This window comes from Artemia franciscana, chromosome 3, assembly GCF_032884065.1.
Source record: "Artemia franciscana chromosome 3, ASM3288406v1, whole genome shotgun sequence".
In the NCBI taxonomy this organism is placed as follows: domain Eukaryota; kingdom Metazoa; phylum Arthropoda; class Branchiopoda; order Anostraca; family Artemiidae; genus Artemia; species Artemia franciscana.
The window spans coordinates 24,029,351-24,045,505 of record NC_088865.1 but is presented as its reverse complement, the minus strand read 5'-3'; the positions used below and the strand labels follow the sequence as shown (position 1 = coordinate 24,045,505).

At 33.5% G+C, this 16,155-nt stretch overlaps 1 long non-coding RNA gene across 1 annotated transcript in view; it reads left to right on the top strand.

Annotated features, from left to right (window-relative positions):
- Positions 1–16,155, top strand: part of LOC136025056 (uncharacterized) — a 51,192-nt gene that overhangs the window by 2,647 nt on the left and 32,390 nt on the right. Inside the window, exon 2 of the long non-coding RNA XR_010617006.1 lies at positions 13,177–13,276. This is a non-coding gene — a long non-coding RNA (uncharacterized LOC136025056). The remainder of the gene's footprint in view (positions 1–13,176; positions 13,277–16,155) is intronic.

The window sequence follows — 16,155 nt, the reverse complement described above, 5'->3', positions numbered from 1 at the left end:
GACGAAGTTACTACAAGTGATGGGTTAAAATCGAATGAGCCTGCTGTAATCTGTAATGCCCTTTCGGAACATTTTGCAACTGTTGGGGCTCGATTTTCTCGTGCTACAGTAGCTTCTGATAATGATCCTCCGCTTGAGACTTTTATGGGTACTTCTGTCGATGTATCAATGTATCTGAGACCTGTCACTCATGATGAAGTTCGTAAAATTGTTTTTGAGATGAAAAGTTCTTCGGCTGGGAGTGATTCCATTAACCTTCTTGTTTTAAAATCCGTGTTTCCAAGCATTTCACATATATTAACGTCCCTTATTAATGCTTGCTTTAAGCAAGGGAAGTTCCCCAATTGTCTTAAAATTGCAAGAATAACGACTGTGTTTAAGGGTGGTAATAAGAATGATCCGGGGAATTATAGACCAATTTCATTATTACCTGTTGTTTCACGGGTTTTAGAAAAATGTATTTATATCAGAATTTATGAGCATTTGGAGCGTCATAAACTTCTACATACCAATCAATTTGGTTTCAGGAAGGGCAGAACAACTGAAATGGCGATTTCATTTATTACTACTATAATTAATGATGCTCTTGATAAAAAGCTTAGGGTAGCTGGTGTTTTTTTGGACTTAATTAAGGCGTTTGACACTGTTGACCATCGAGTATTATCAAAAAAATGTGAATTTTATGGATTAAGGGGTGCTACATTGAGTTTGCTGTGGAGTTATCTTCAAAGTAGACACCAGTATGTCAATTTACAAGGATTTTTGTCTAGTAAAAATGTTGTTAATTGGGGGGTTCCCCAAGGATCCGTACTGGGTCCGACTCTGTTTTTAATTTTTATTAATGATCTACCACATGTTGTGAAAGCTCTGCCCAGAATTGACGACTTTGTTGACAATGGTACGAGTAAGACCCAGCTTACTATGCCCTTACTTGCTGATGATACAACCTTGGTGTGTGTTGCCCCTACAGAAGAACTGCTCATGTCAACGATAAATGCAGCAATGAGCAGGATATGTACATGGCTTAAAATAAACCACCTTGACCTGAATATAGATAAGTCAAATTTTGTTATTTTCTCTCGATCTCCGAATTTTTACACTTGGTTTACGGAAATAATTTTGGAGCGGGGAATTATTAAACGAACAAGATTCACCAAATACCTCGGAATCAATGTTGATGAAACCCTATCATTTAAAGATCATGTGAAGTCAGTTTCGAAAATATTGTCACGTAACTTAGGTATGATGCGCAAATTAGAACATATTTTCCCCCCAAATGTTCTACGATTGTTATATTTTTCCCTGATTCACCCGTACATTTGTATTGCTCGTCGATTTGGCTTGGTACTTTCCCTTCGATAATTCATCCAATCCGTGTGATCCAGAATAATGCTGTCCGAGTTTTTTGTGGTGTTGGGAATCAGGAGTCTTTGAGGTCTATGTATAGTGATTTAAATATAATGCCCGCAGCTGGATTACGTGATTTTTATACGTTGATTTTTATATATAGGTATTACAGAGGTAGCCTTCCTGATTGTTTTACAGGAATATTTTGTGAGAGGTCTGATGTTCACCACCACAATACTCGGATACGAGGTAATACTGAGGTTCCTCGATTAGTTTCAAGTAGGTCTTCTTTTTCACTTATTTACAGAGCTTCAAAACTTTGGAATAAACTGAGTATAGATATCCAGGAAATAGGTAGCCTTGACCAGTTTAAGTCTGATTTACGTGTGGAGTTGCTCGGTAGGTATGCTTTTGAAACTGATTAACTAATATAAATTTTACATAGCTTATTCATTTGTAATATTTATGTGTTTTTTTTGTTTTTTTGCTGTTGTCTTGGGGTCACGCAAGGGAGTGTATTGTTTATGTTTTTTTTTGTTTTTTGTTGATCTCGGTATATGGTCTCATTCTCCTTAACTTCTTATTCTCCATATTGTCTCTTTTTTTTCTTTGAATTTAGCACAGCCTCGCAAGCTTCGCTTATGTTGTGCTATTGATTAAGAAATTTTTTTTTCTAATAAAATTGTTCTACTGCTACTACTGCTACTACTACTACTACTACTTACATTCTTACCCAATCTCTTCATAGACTTCACGTGCTACACAGTCAATTTCACTCTCATTTTATTAAATTTTTTCTTTCGGAAAACTCCATGTTAACCCTGATTCAAACCATTTTACAAGAAATATTTTTTCGAATCTACCATTAATCAAAGCACATCCATACCTGGATTTTTTCCTGCAATAATGCAATCTTATATATATAAAAATAAGTTGTATGTATGTCCGTGTGTTACACTATCTTTATCATTACACCGTTACACGTTATCTATATATATATATATATATATATATATATATATATATATATATATATATATATATATATATATATATATATATATATATATATATATATATATATATATATATATATATATATATATATATATATATATATATATATATATATATATATATATATATATATATATATATATATATATATATAAACTAGATGTTGGGGGGGGGGGGCGTTTCGCGCCACACCAACACCTAGTTGGTGGGGGCGTTTCGCAACCCCCCAGCCCCCCCCGTGCTTACGTCGTTACGCGCCATATTAGTTACGCGCCATTGTAGTTGTGTCCCTGTGTCCCACATGTGAATATAAATATATATATATATATATATATATATATATATATATATATATATATATATACATATATATATATATATATATATATATATATATATATATATATATATATATATATATATATATATATACATATATATATATATATATATATATATATATATATATATATATATATATATATATATATATATATATATATATATATATATATATATATATATATATATATATATATATATATATATATATATGTTTTTAACTATGAAAAAACTTGCAAATATACAACATTCTTCGCTGTCCCATTGTCTTTGCATATAAATAGATTGTCAGGTTTACCGACTCTTGAACATGCAACGTATAATTGTCCATGGGAAAACAATCCGTATTCAGATCTATACCTCATGATTCTAATGATTGCCCTTGAGCTTTGTTGATGGTGATTGCTAATCGACCATTCCCTGTGTCACCGTCGTCATCTATATATCTCCCTGTGCCCCCCGGCAACCCCGTTGCAGTTGTGTCCCTGTGTCCCGGTCGTCATTTATATTCCCTGTGTCCCGGTCGTCATTTGTGTCCCGGTGTCCCAGTCTGTATATACATTCGTTTTTGAATTGTTATATGACGAACTAAATTTTGTGTTTTTTCCCTTTTTTTTGGTTTTTACTTTTTTTTTAGTTTTTTTAGTTTTTTTTCTTTTTTCTTTTTAATTTTTTTTTAGTTTTTACCTTTTTAGTTTTTTTTATTTTTATTTTTATTTTTTTTTGGTTTTGTTTTTCTCCTTTATTTTTCAGTTTTTTTCTTTTTTTTATTTTTTTTCATTTTTTAGTTTTCTTAGTTTTTTTTTTAGCTTTTTTAGTATTTTTATTAGTTTTTAGTTTTTTTTTCTTTTTAGTTTTTTTTTGTAGTTTTTACCTTTTTTTTAGTTTTTTTAGTTTTTTTTTACTTATGTCCTGGTCATCATTTATGTTCCCTCTGTCCCGGTCGTCATTTATGTCCCGGTGCTTTGTTGATGGTGATTGCTAATCGAACATTCCTTGTGTCCCGGTCGCTTTCTCTTTGAGTGTCCCGGTCGTCATTTATATTCCCTACTAGCTGTTGGGGTGGCGCTTCGCGCCACCCCAACACCTAGTTGGTGGGGGCGCTTCAAACCCCCCCCCCAAGCCCCCCCGCGCGCATAACAACTTATTACAACGCGCATTACAACTTATTTTTATATATATAAGATTGCATTATTGCAGGAAAAAATCCAGGTATGGATGTGCTTTGATTAATGGTAGATTCGAAAAAATATTTCTTGTAAAATGGTTTGAATCAGGGTTAACATGGAGTTTTCCGAAAGAAAAAATTTAATAAAATGAGAGTGAAATTGACTGGGTAGCACGTGAAGTCTATGAAGAGATTGGGTAAAAATGTAAGTAGTAGTAGTAGTAGTAGTAGTAGTAGCAGTAGAACAATTTTATTAGAAAAAAACATTTCTTAATCAATAGCACAACATAAGCGAAGCTTGCGAGGCTGTGCTAAATTCAAAGAAAAAAAAGAGACAATATGGAGAATAAGAAGTTAAGGAGAATGAGACCATATACCGAGATCAACAAAAAACAAAAAAAAACATAAACAATACACTCCCTTGCGTGACCCCAAGACAACAGCAAAAAAACAAAAAAAAATACATAAATATTACAAATGAATAAGCTATGTAAAATTTATATTAGTTAATCAGTTTCAAAAGCATACCTACCGAGCAACTCCACACGTAAATCAGACTTAAACTGGTCAAGGCTACCTATTTCCTGGATATCTATACTCAGTTTATTCCAAAGTTTTGAAGCTCTGTAAATAAGTGAAGAAGAAGACCTACTTGAAACTAATCGAGGAACCTCAGTATTACCTCGTATCCGAGTATTGTGGTGGTGAACATCAGACTTCTCACAAAATATTCCTGTAAAACAATCGGGAAGGCTACCTCTGTAATACCTATATATAAAAATCAACGTATAAAAATCACGTAATCCAGCTGCGGGCATTATATTTAAATCACTATACATAGACCTCAAAGACTCCTGATTCCCAACACCACAAAAAACTCGGACAGCATTATTCTGGATCACACGGATTGGATGAACTATCGAAGGGAAAGTACCAAGCCAAATCGACGAGCAATACAAAATGTACGGGTGAATCAGGGAAAAATATAACAATCGTAGAACATTTGGGGGGAAAATATGTTCTAATTTGCGCATCATACCTAAGTTACGTGACAATATTTTCGAAACTGACTTCACATGATCTTTAAATGATAGGGTTTCATCAACATTGATTCCGAGGCATTTGGTGAATCTTGTTCGTTTAATAATTCCCCGCTCCGAAATTATTTCCGTAAACCAAGGGTAAAAATTCGGAGATCGAGAGAAAATAACAAAATTTGACTTATCTATATTCAGGTCAAGGTGGTTTATTTTAAGCCATGTACATATCCTGCTCATTGCTGCATTTATCGTTGACATGAGCAGTTCTTCTGTAGGGGCAACACACACCAAGGTTGTATCATCAGCAAATAAGGGCATAGTAAGCTGGGTCTTACTCGTACCATTGTCAACAAAGTCGTCAATTCTGGGCAGAGCTTTCACAACATGTGGTAGATCATTAATAAAAATTAAAAACAGAGTCGGACCCAGTACGGATCCTTGGGGAACCCCCCAATTAACAACATTTTTACTAGACAAAAATCCTTGTAAATTGACATACTGCTGTCTATTTTGAAGATAACTCCACAGCAAACTCAATGTAGCACCCCTTAATCCATAAAATTCACATTTTTTAAATAATATTCGATGGTCAACAGTGTCAAACGCCTTAATTAAGTCCAAAAAAACACCAGCTACCCTAAGCTTTTTATCCTGAGCATCATTAATTATAGTAGTAATAAATGAAATCGCCATTTCAGTTGTTCTGCCCTTCCTGAAACCAAATTGATTGGTATGTAGAAGTTTATGACGCTCCAAATGCTCATAAATTCTAATATTAATACATTTTTCTAAAACCCGTGAAACAACAGGTAATAATGAAATTGGTCTATAATTCCCCAGATCATTCTTATTACCACCCTTAAACACAGTAGTTATTCTTGCAATTTTAAGACAATTGGAGAACTTCCCTTGCTTAAAGCAAGCATTAATAAGGGACGTTAATATATGTGAAATGCTTGGAAACACGGATTTTAAAACAAGAAGGTTAATGGAATCACTCCCAGCCGAAGAACTTTTCATCTCAAAAATAATTTTACGAACTTCATCATGAGTGTCAGGTCTCAGATACATTGATACATCGACAGAAGTACCCATAAAAGTCTCAAGCGGAGGATCATTATCAGAAGCTACTGTAGCACGAGAAAATCGAGCCCCAACAGTTGCAAAATGTTCCGAAAGGGCATTACAGATTACAGTAGGCTCATTCGATTTTAACCCATCACTTGTAGTAACTTCGTCAGGCAGAACCGGATCTGTCGAAGATATAACACTTTTAATAATTTTCCAAGTTTTAGCTGGGTTACCACTAGCATCTTTAAATTTACACTCAAAATATTTTTTCTTCGCGTTTCTCAAAAGTTTATTAAGAGCATTTTTATAATCTTTTTAAATTCTTGTGCAAACTGGATCATTTTCATTCCTTATTGAATCCCTATATAACTGGTCTTTCTTATTTATGCACCGCAGAAGACTAGGTGACACCCACGGCTTTTTGGGCATCTTTTTCCTTGACCTTGTCCGATTCACTACACAAGTTTTACTCAAAATAGAGATCAATGTATCATAAAATCTTTGAAAACTTATATTTATATCATCTAGATTTTCAACTTTATTATTCCAATCAACATTAGAAATCTCTTGTTTAAACTTTTCTAAGTTACCCTGGTTGAGCACAGGTAACATACTCATTTTCAGTCTAGAACCTTGCAGCCTCGGAAAACAAACTTTAAAACTTGCCGAAATCCCAAAATGGTCAGAAACATCAGTAACAGTAACCCCTGGATCTGAAAATTTAGAATTGGAAAGAATATTATCAAGTAGCTTTGCCGTTAAAGTGGTAACACGCGTACAAATATTGATAGTGGGAAATAAACTATATGACATGCATAGCTGTAGGAAATCTATAGGAGTATTCGAATTCATATCATTAAGGTCAATATTAAAGTCCCCAAGCATGAAGAATGGGTGCAAACCAGTAGGTAGTTTATCCAACTGTTCCTCTAAAATATCAAAAAAGGCCGGTATAGACCCAGATGGTGGTCTATATAGTACAACAACATAAACATCTTTTGGCTTAAGCCTGAGCTGAAGGATAAGTGGCTCAAATAACATCTCGTGAAACAGCACTAGATCACTTCTTACCAAAACCTCGATATCGCTCCGTATATAAGCTCCAATACCTCCATGTTGACGAAATTGACGATTCCTATGATAAAATGTATAACCTGGAATATCCAAGAGAGCAGAGTCATGCTCATTTAGCCATGTTTCTGTGAAATGAGCGTGGGAGGGGGCCTAGGTGCCCTCCAGTTTTTGGGTTACTTAAAAAGGGCACTAGAACTTTTCATTTCCTTTAGAATGAGCCCTCATGCGACATTCTAGGACCACTTGGTCGATACGATGACCCCTGGGAAAAACAATACAAAAAACAAACAAATAAACACGCACCCGTGATTTGTCTTCTCTATTCACAGGTAGGACACAGGGACACAACTACAATGGCGTGTAACTAATATGGCGCGTAACGACTTACGCGCACGGGGGGGCTTGGGGGGGGGGGCGCGAAGCGCCCCACCAACTAGGTGTTATATAAAAATAAGCTGTTTGTCTGTGTGTCTGTCTACTGACGTCATGTTTGTGTGTCGACTGAAGTCATGTTTGTCCACTGACGTATCTATCTATATATATATATAAAAATAAGTTGTCAGTGTGTCTGTCGAGTGACGTCATGTTTGTGTGTCGACTGACGAAATTACAGACCGGGACGTCGGGACACAAATGACGACCGGGACACCGGCACATCTATCTATCTATCTATCTTCTATATATATAAAAATAAGTTGTCTGTCTGTGGATGGATCAGGTGACGTCACCTGAAAAAACTGGATCAGGTGACGTCAAAACTGAAAAAACTAAAAAAAAGGCAAAAACTACAAAAAAAACTAAAAACTAATAAAAAAATAAAAAAGCTAAAAAACTAAAAAAACTAAAAAAAGGCAAAAACTACAAAAAAAACTAAAAACTAATAAAAAAGCTAAAAAACTAAAAAAACTAAAAAAAGGCAAAAACTACAAAAAAAAATAAAAACTAATAAAAAAAATAAAAAAGCTAAAAAAAGAAAAACTAAAAAAACTAAAAAAAGGTAAAAAACTAAAAAAACTAAAAACTAAAAAAAACTAAAAAAAAAGGAAAAAACTGAAAAATAAGCTAAAATAAAGGTAAAAACCAATAAAAAACTAAAAAAAAAACTGAAAAAACTAAAAAAAGGCAAAAACTACAAAAAAAAAACTAAAAACTAATAAAAAAAGTAAAAAAGCTAAAAAACTAAAAAAACTAAAAAAAATAAAAAAAGGTAAAAAACTAAAAAAAATTAAAAATAAAAAAAAACTAAAAAAAAGGAAAAAACTGAAAAATAAGCTAAAATAAAGGTAAAAACCAATAAAAAACTAAAAAGAAAAAAAGGAAAAAACTAAAAAAAATTTTCATCTAAAAAACTAAAAAAAACTAAAAAAGGTAAAAACTAAAAGAACTAAAAAAGAAAAAAATAAATGACGAAACTCAAAGAGAAAGCGACCAGGACAAAAGGAATGTTCGATTAGCAATCAACAAAGCACCGGGACACAGGGAGTATAAATGACGACCAGGACATAAGTAAAAAAAAAACTATCTATATATATAAAAATAAGTTGTCTGTGGATCTGTGGATCGTGGATCAGGTGACGTCACCTGAAAAAACTGGATCAGGTGACGTCAAAACTGAAAAAACTAAAAAAAGGCAAAAACTACAAAAAAAACTAAAAACTAATAAAAAAAATAAAAAAGCTAAAAAACTAAAAAAACTAAAAAAAGGCAAAAACTACAAAAAAAAACTAAAAACTAATAAAAAAGCTAAAAAACTAAAAAAACTAAAAAAAAGGCAAAAACTACAAAAAAAACTAAAAACTAATAAAAAAAATAAAAAAGCTAAAAAACTAAAAAAACTAAAAAAACTAAAAAAAGGCAAAAAACTAAAAAAACTAAAAACTAAAAAAAAATAAAAAATAGGAAAAAACTGAAAAATAAGCTAAAATAAAGGTAAAAACCAATAAAAAACTAAAAAAAAAAACTGAAAAAACTAAAAAAAGGCAAAAACTACAAAAAAACTAAAAACTAATAAAAAAAGTAAAAAAGCTAAAAAACTAAAAAAACTAAAAAAACTAAAAAAACTAAAAAAAGGTAAAAAACTAAAAAAAAATAAAAAATAAAAAAAAACTAAAAAAAAGGAAAAACTGAAAAATAAGCTAACATAAAGGTAAAAACCAATAAAAAACTAAAAAGAAAAAAAGGAAAAAACTAAAAAAAATTTTCATCTAAAAAACTAAAAAAAAATAAAAAAGGTAAAAACTAAAAGAACTAAAAAAGAAAAAAATAAATGACGACACTCAAAGAGAAAGCGACCAGGACAAAAGGAATGTTCGATTAGCAATCAACAAAGCACCGGGACACAGGGAGTATAAATGACGACCAGGACATAAGTAAAAAAAAAAATTAACAAAACTAAAAAGAAGGTAAAAACTACAAAAAAACTAAAAAGAAAAAAAAACTAAAAACTAATAAAAAAACTAAAAAATCTAAAAATCTAAATAAACTAAAAAAGAAAAAAAAAGGAAAAAAATAAAGGAGAAAAACAAAACTAAAAAACGAATGTATATACAGACCGGTACACCGGGATACAAATGACGACCGGGACACAGGGAATATAAATGACGACCGGGACACAGGGACACAACTACAACGGGGACACCGGGGGAAACAGGGGGATATAAATGACGACCGGGACAAAAAAACTAAAAAGAAAAAAAAACTAAAAACTAATAAAAAAACTAAAAAATCTAAAAATCTAAATAAGCTAAAAAAGAAAAAAAAGGAAAAAAATAAAGGAGAAAAACAAAACTAAAAAACGAATGTATATACAGACCGGGACACCGGGATACAAATGATGACCGGGACCCGGGACACAGGGAATATAAATGACGACCGGGACACAGGGACACAACTACAACGGGGACACCGGGGGAAACAGGGGGATGTAAATGACGACCGGGACACCGGGACAGGGAATGGTCGATTAGCAATCACCATCAACAAAGCTCAAGGGCAATCATTAGAATCATGAGGTATAGATCTGAATACAGATTGTTTTCCCATGGACCATTATATGTTGCATGTTCAAGAGTCGGTAAACCTGACAATCTATTTATATGCAAAGACAATGGGACAGCAAAGAATGTTGTATATTCGCAAGTTTTACGTAGTTAAAACCATATATATATATATATATATATCTATATTCACAGGTGGGACATAGGGACACAACTACAATGGCGCGTAACTATTATGGCGCGTAACGACTTACGCGCGCGGGGGGGCTTGGGGGGGGGCGCGAAGCGCCCCCACCAACTAGGTGTTGGGGTGGCGCGAAGCGCCACCCCAACAGCTAGTCTATATATATAAAAATAAGTTGTCTGTCTGTGGATGGATGGATGGATGGGTCAGGTGACGTCACCTGAAAAAACTGGATCAGGTGACGTCAAAACTGAAAAAACTAAAAAAGGCAAAAACTACAAAAAAACTAAAAACTAATAAAAAAAAATAAAAAAGCTAAAAAACTAAAAAAACTAAAAAAAGGCAAAAACTACAAAAAAAACTAAAAAAAAAACTGAAAAAACTAAAATAAGGCAAAAACTACAAAAAAAAACTAAAAACTAATAAAAAAAGTAAAAAAGCTAAAAAACTAAAAAAACTAAAAAAACTAAAAAAAGGTAAAAAACTAAAAAAAATAAAAAATAAAAAAAAACTAAAAAAAGGAAAAAACTGAAAAATAAGCTAAAATAAAGGTAAAAACCAATAAAAAACTAAAAAGAAAAAAAGGAAAAAACTAATAAATGACGACACTCAAAGAGAAAGCGACCAGGACAAAAGGAATGTTCGATTAGCAATCAACAAAGCACCGGGACACAGGGAGTATAAATGACGACCAGGACATACTATATATATAAAAATAAGTTGTCTGTCTGTGGATGGATGGATCAGGTGACGTCACCTGAAAAAACTGGATCAGGTGACGTCAAAACTGAAAAAACTAAAAGAAGGCAAAAACTACAAAAAAAAACTAAAAACTAATAAAAAAAATAAAAAAGCTAACAAACTAAAAAAACTATAAAGGTAAAAACCAATAAAAAACTAAAAAAAAAACTGAAAAAAACTAAAATAAGGCAAAAACTACAAAAAAAAAACTAAAAAAAGTAAAAAAGCTAAAAAACTAAAAAAAACTAAAAAAACTAAAAAAAGGTAAAAAACTAAAAAAAATAAAAAATAAAAAAAAAAATAAAAAAAAGGAAAAAACTGAAAAATAAGCTAAAATAAAGGTAAAAAAACTAAAAAGAAAAAAAAACTAAAAACTAATAAAAAAACTAAAAAATCTAAAAATCTAAATAAGCTAAAAAAGAAAAAAAAAAGGAAAAAAATAAAGGAGAAAAACAAAACTAAAAAACGAATGTATATACAGACCGGGACACCGGGATACAAATGACGACCAGGACACAGGGAATATAAATGACGACCGGGACACAACTACAACGGGGACACCGGGGAAACAGGGGGATGTAAATGACGACCGGGACACCGGGACAGGGAATGGTCGATTAGCAATAACCATCAACAAAGCTCAAGGGCAATCATTAGAATCATGAAGTATAGATCTGAATACAGATTGTTTTCCCATGGACCATTATATGTTGCATGTTCAAGAGTCGGTAAACCTGACAATCTATTTATATGCAAAGACAATGGGACAGCAAAGAATGTTGTATATTCGCAAGTTTTACGTAGTTAAAACCATATATATATATCTATCTATATTCACAGGTGGGACATAGGGACACAACTACAATGGCGCGTAACTATTATGGCGCGTAACGACTTACGCGCGCGGGGGGGCTTGGGGGGGGGCGCGAAGCGCCCCCCACCAACTAGGTGTTTGGGGTGGCGCGAAGCGCCACCCCAACAGCTAGTTTATATATATATATATATATATATATATATATATATATGTATATTCACAGGTGGGACATAGGGACACAACTACAATGGCGCGTAGTTGTATATATATATATATATATATATACTAGCTGACCCCTGCCACGCGTATATGCGGAAATATGAGGAGGAACTATTGCAAAGACGGACAAGACGCATAATAGTTTCTATATCCAGTGTTTTATAGTCCATATGGTCAATATTTTCTTCTAATTTTCTTTGAAGAACCAGTTCACATTGTTTTATATCACAAGATGTACACATAGAAATGGAATCAAAACTGGCCAAAATTGTATCGTTTTTATATCAAGGTGTTTTAAATTTTCGACAAGGTGAACTGAATTTTTAATGTATGAAGTTTGTGTTTGCATAAGGGCGCGAAAAAGGGTTGACAACCATTTTCCCAATCTGGCAGTTGGAGAGCTATAAGAAGCCATAATTAGGCGTAGAGGAACGCCACCTTTGGGGATTTTCGAAAGAACGTAAAATATGTGTGACAACAAGCATCACAACGAATCAGAAATGAAAATGTCGACAATGAAATCATTGGTTGAAAGACAAGTGACAGCGAGGATCACATCGAATCACAAAGCAAATGACATGCAACGGGTGAGAATCACCAGGAATCGTAGACGAAAAACTGAATTTTGTGACGAAGTTATTAAAATTAAAATAATTAGTGGAGAAAACATTGGAAAAGAAGTCGCATTAAAAATTCTGTGAAGGATATATATATACATTGTCGTAATGTATTGTGGGATAGAGAACCACTAATTTGAAACGAAATGGCTGGCTAAAAAACAAAGCCAAAGTTTAAATCTCGTAAATCTTTTGTTTGAAAAGCTAACTAAAGGTGGGTACTACAATTTCCGCTTTCCAGGCAAAGTAAATCTAATCCTTTTTTTTAGTTTATCTTTCCGCTCGTTTTGGCGTGAACCCTTATGTAAACTAATTTTCCTCTCGTTTTTATGTTTCAAGTTTGGTCTTAAGTTTTCATGGAAACACATTTTTAATTAATTTACATGGCGCTTTGACACAGTTAAGCGTATTATGTTATTTTTTTTTCAAGGAAAAAAGAATCCTTTTGCCCATCATGCACAATGTTGAAGGATGCCCCAATGCAGTACATTACCTTAACCGAAGTTTTCGATTCTATGTCTGCAAATACATTTAATTCTTTTTCAGGACTGTTTACTATACATATGTGGCACAAAACTTGACTTGGTAAATGAAAACAAATATTTGAGGAGAGTGAAACAGCATAAAGCACAAGACTTTGCCTCGGGTAAGTCTTTTATGTTTTCGAGGAGGTTGTTTTACCAAGCGAAAAATTGTTTGTAATGAGAAATCAAAATCTGCTTAGTGAATTAAATTATTGATGTAATGAATTTCTTGTTATAGAGGTCTTTCAAAATGGAATATAATTTTGCTCTATAATTTATTTTGCTCTATAATTTTTGCTATAATTTACCCCTTTGCTGAGGGGTAACACTAAAGCCCCCGTACTAAATATTGCCTAGCTTTTTGTACGTAGACTTATGTAATGGTAAGTTGTTGTTTTAATTACGATTTTTTGTTTATAAAAGATGAGGTTGTAATAGCATATGGTGTATAGAATACTATTCAATGAGCATTCAATGGAAATAGTTGTCAGATCGATGAGTGGATGTGTTCAGTTCGAGACAGACCTAGAATGCTCTGTTAGCTCCAAAATTAGCTCAGGTAAGCTTCTGTGTTTCGAGTTACTTCCATAAATTACTTTTTGTATTTGGTGATGCCATTGGCATTACCATGTAATTCTTAGTTAGATATTTCTGTACCAACTTTGTATTTACCGCTAGATAGTACCGTCGGCCATATCTGTCAAGCCTCATAATAAAAGACCCAGAAACTTCCCTCCAGGAAAATGTGGATAAAAGCAGGATTTTTTATAAGGACTGGGAAATAGATAAATTCGCAGTGCATTGTGTCTTCTGTCAAGGTTGGGTAACGATCGAGAGCCTGGACATTGAACAGTTCCATAAAGAGCTCTACACTAAAATATTAGGAAGGTTTACTCTCAATGCATCTATAGATACTATCGAAGATGTGCTAGAGGAGTTGGAAACAACTTGAAACTGAAATCCGCAACGAGCCCAACGTTATGATGAAGCATATTAAAGGCAAGATGAAGTTGCTAAAGAGGGAAGTTGCTTCCAAGTGCGTGAAGTGCGATATCAAAAAGTGTTAGTTAAGAACTCGAGAAGCTGGACGAGAATATAGCGGATATTTTTGAGATTGCTACTCAGAGTGGAGCTGCTGAGGAACGAGCAGTCGACTTACTTACTGACTTTGCAAGCACAAAGAACAATTCGATGGTGTTTGGGATACTCAACAATTGATCTCGTGAAACGAAGCGCGATCAAAGTTAGTTTGATCTGAAGTTCATAAATTTTCCGCTTCAGTCTAAGGTATCAGTGAAGTCAACCTTTTTGGTCAGGATCATCGAATGGCGAAGTGAGTGGCTGCGTCCCGTATAACTAAATTTAGAAAAGGCAGTTAACATTGACATTGCATCACTCTACTTAACTGCCAAACGTGTAGAAATACAAGGCCAGTTCAAAAATTCCAGTTGCAGCATGATCAAATAGAACCAGAACTTCTATAGAAATAAAAATTGGACAAATTGAAGCAGAAAATAGCTGACAGAGCTGCAGTTTGAGACGGTGACCGGCATATTGGAAGCGGTAAGAAGGGCTTTGATATTGTGAGCAAGCAGTTCTTTCGGGCAAAAAAGAGACTCGCACCTCCATTGAGTGTTTTGTCATGTACACAAATGCACAATTTTCTGGCAATTAAACACGGTGAACTACAGAAAGTCATCCTATATCGAACCCAGCCATAGTAGTTGTGACTGAATTTTCAAAAATATCGTTTTCAAAAATATCGTATAACTGAAGTGTAAGCCTTCACAAACTGGTCGGATATAATGCTGCCTACTATGCCATTGGCAGGGGAATAGCAACATATATTTGTTTTGAGTTTAAGTATCAAGAGGTTGAGTTACTTGATACATATAAAGCAGTCTAAAGGCTGTGCGCTTACCCAGGCTTACTTACCTGGCTCTTCATCGGCTTTTCGAATTCGTTTTTTAGTTTGAAGTCCGTCGTCTTCTCTGAAAATTAATAAAAATGGCCTGTTGCTTAATGTGTCTAGACTAAATAGAAAAATTTCGATTGTGAGAGACCTTAGCTTATCTGGCATTGATTGGTCTTTTCCAGAACGTATTATGCAGTAATCTTCGATGCTAAATTCTTAGAAACCGTACAGGATAATTACCTGTTCCAGTATGCGGAAGAACCAACGTTGGGACGTGGAGGCCAATCGTACTTTATGCCTTAGACATGATAACCAAGAAACATTATTAAACCTCTGCACAAGAAAGATAAAAATTCAGAGTTTAAAAATTATAGAGTCATAGAAAATGCTTCTCTCCTTTGCAGAATTTTTAGGAAGATATTAGTAACCTGCGTTCAAAATTATTTTGAATCTAATAATATACTGAGTATTGCTCAACTCATACTTGTAAGAAAACATTCATTTAATAGTTACCATAGATTTTCAAAACAATGAATGACTTTCATAAAGTGGCAATATGGACTATTTTTTTATTGTACTTTTCTATAGCATTCGAAAAATACGCATAGAAATGTTGATTTGTTAGTGTGAGAAGCATAAAATTGGACCTTGAGCTCTATCGTGGATCCACGATTATCTTGCTGGAAGAAACCACTGAGTCATAGTAGGTAGTAATGTGTCACCACCGATTCAGGTAGAAAGTGCAGTTCCTCATGGGAGCTGGTTAGGTCCCATGCTGTTTGGTATTCAATATATGACCTTTTAGCTTTTATTAAACATTCAGCTATAAAGCCTTTCGCAGATGATGCTGAACTATATAGTCATGTACTGCACGAATGGCGTGTCAGAATTCAAAATTTGTGAACATCGAATAAACTGTGTTGTCACTTCATTTGAATATATGCGCAAGATTACACGCATAACACTTGGTTAAGAATGATTTATGCAGTAGTAATAGTGAAAGACCATTGTGTCTAATTTGACAATAGGCTAGAACTTGATCAATATAAAGTGCTTATATCAAAAAGCTTAAAGTCTTGTCTCTAT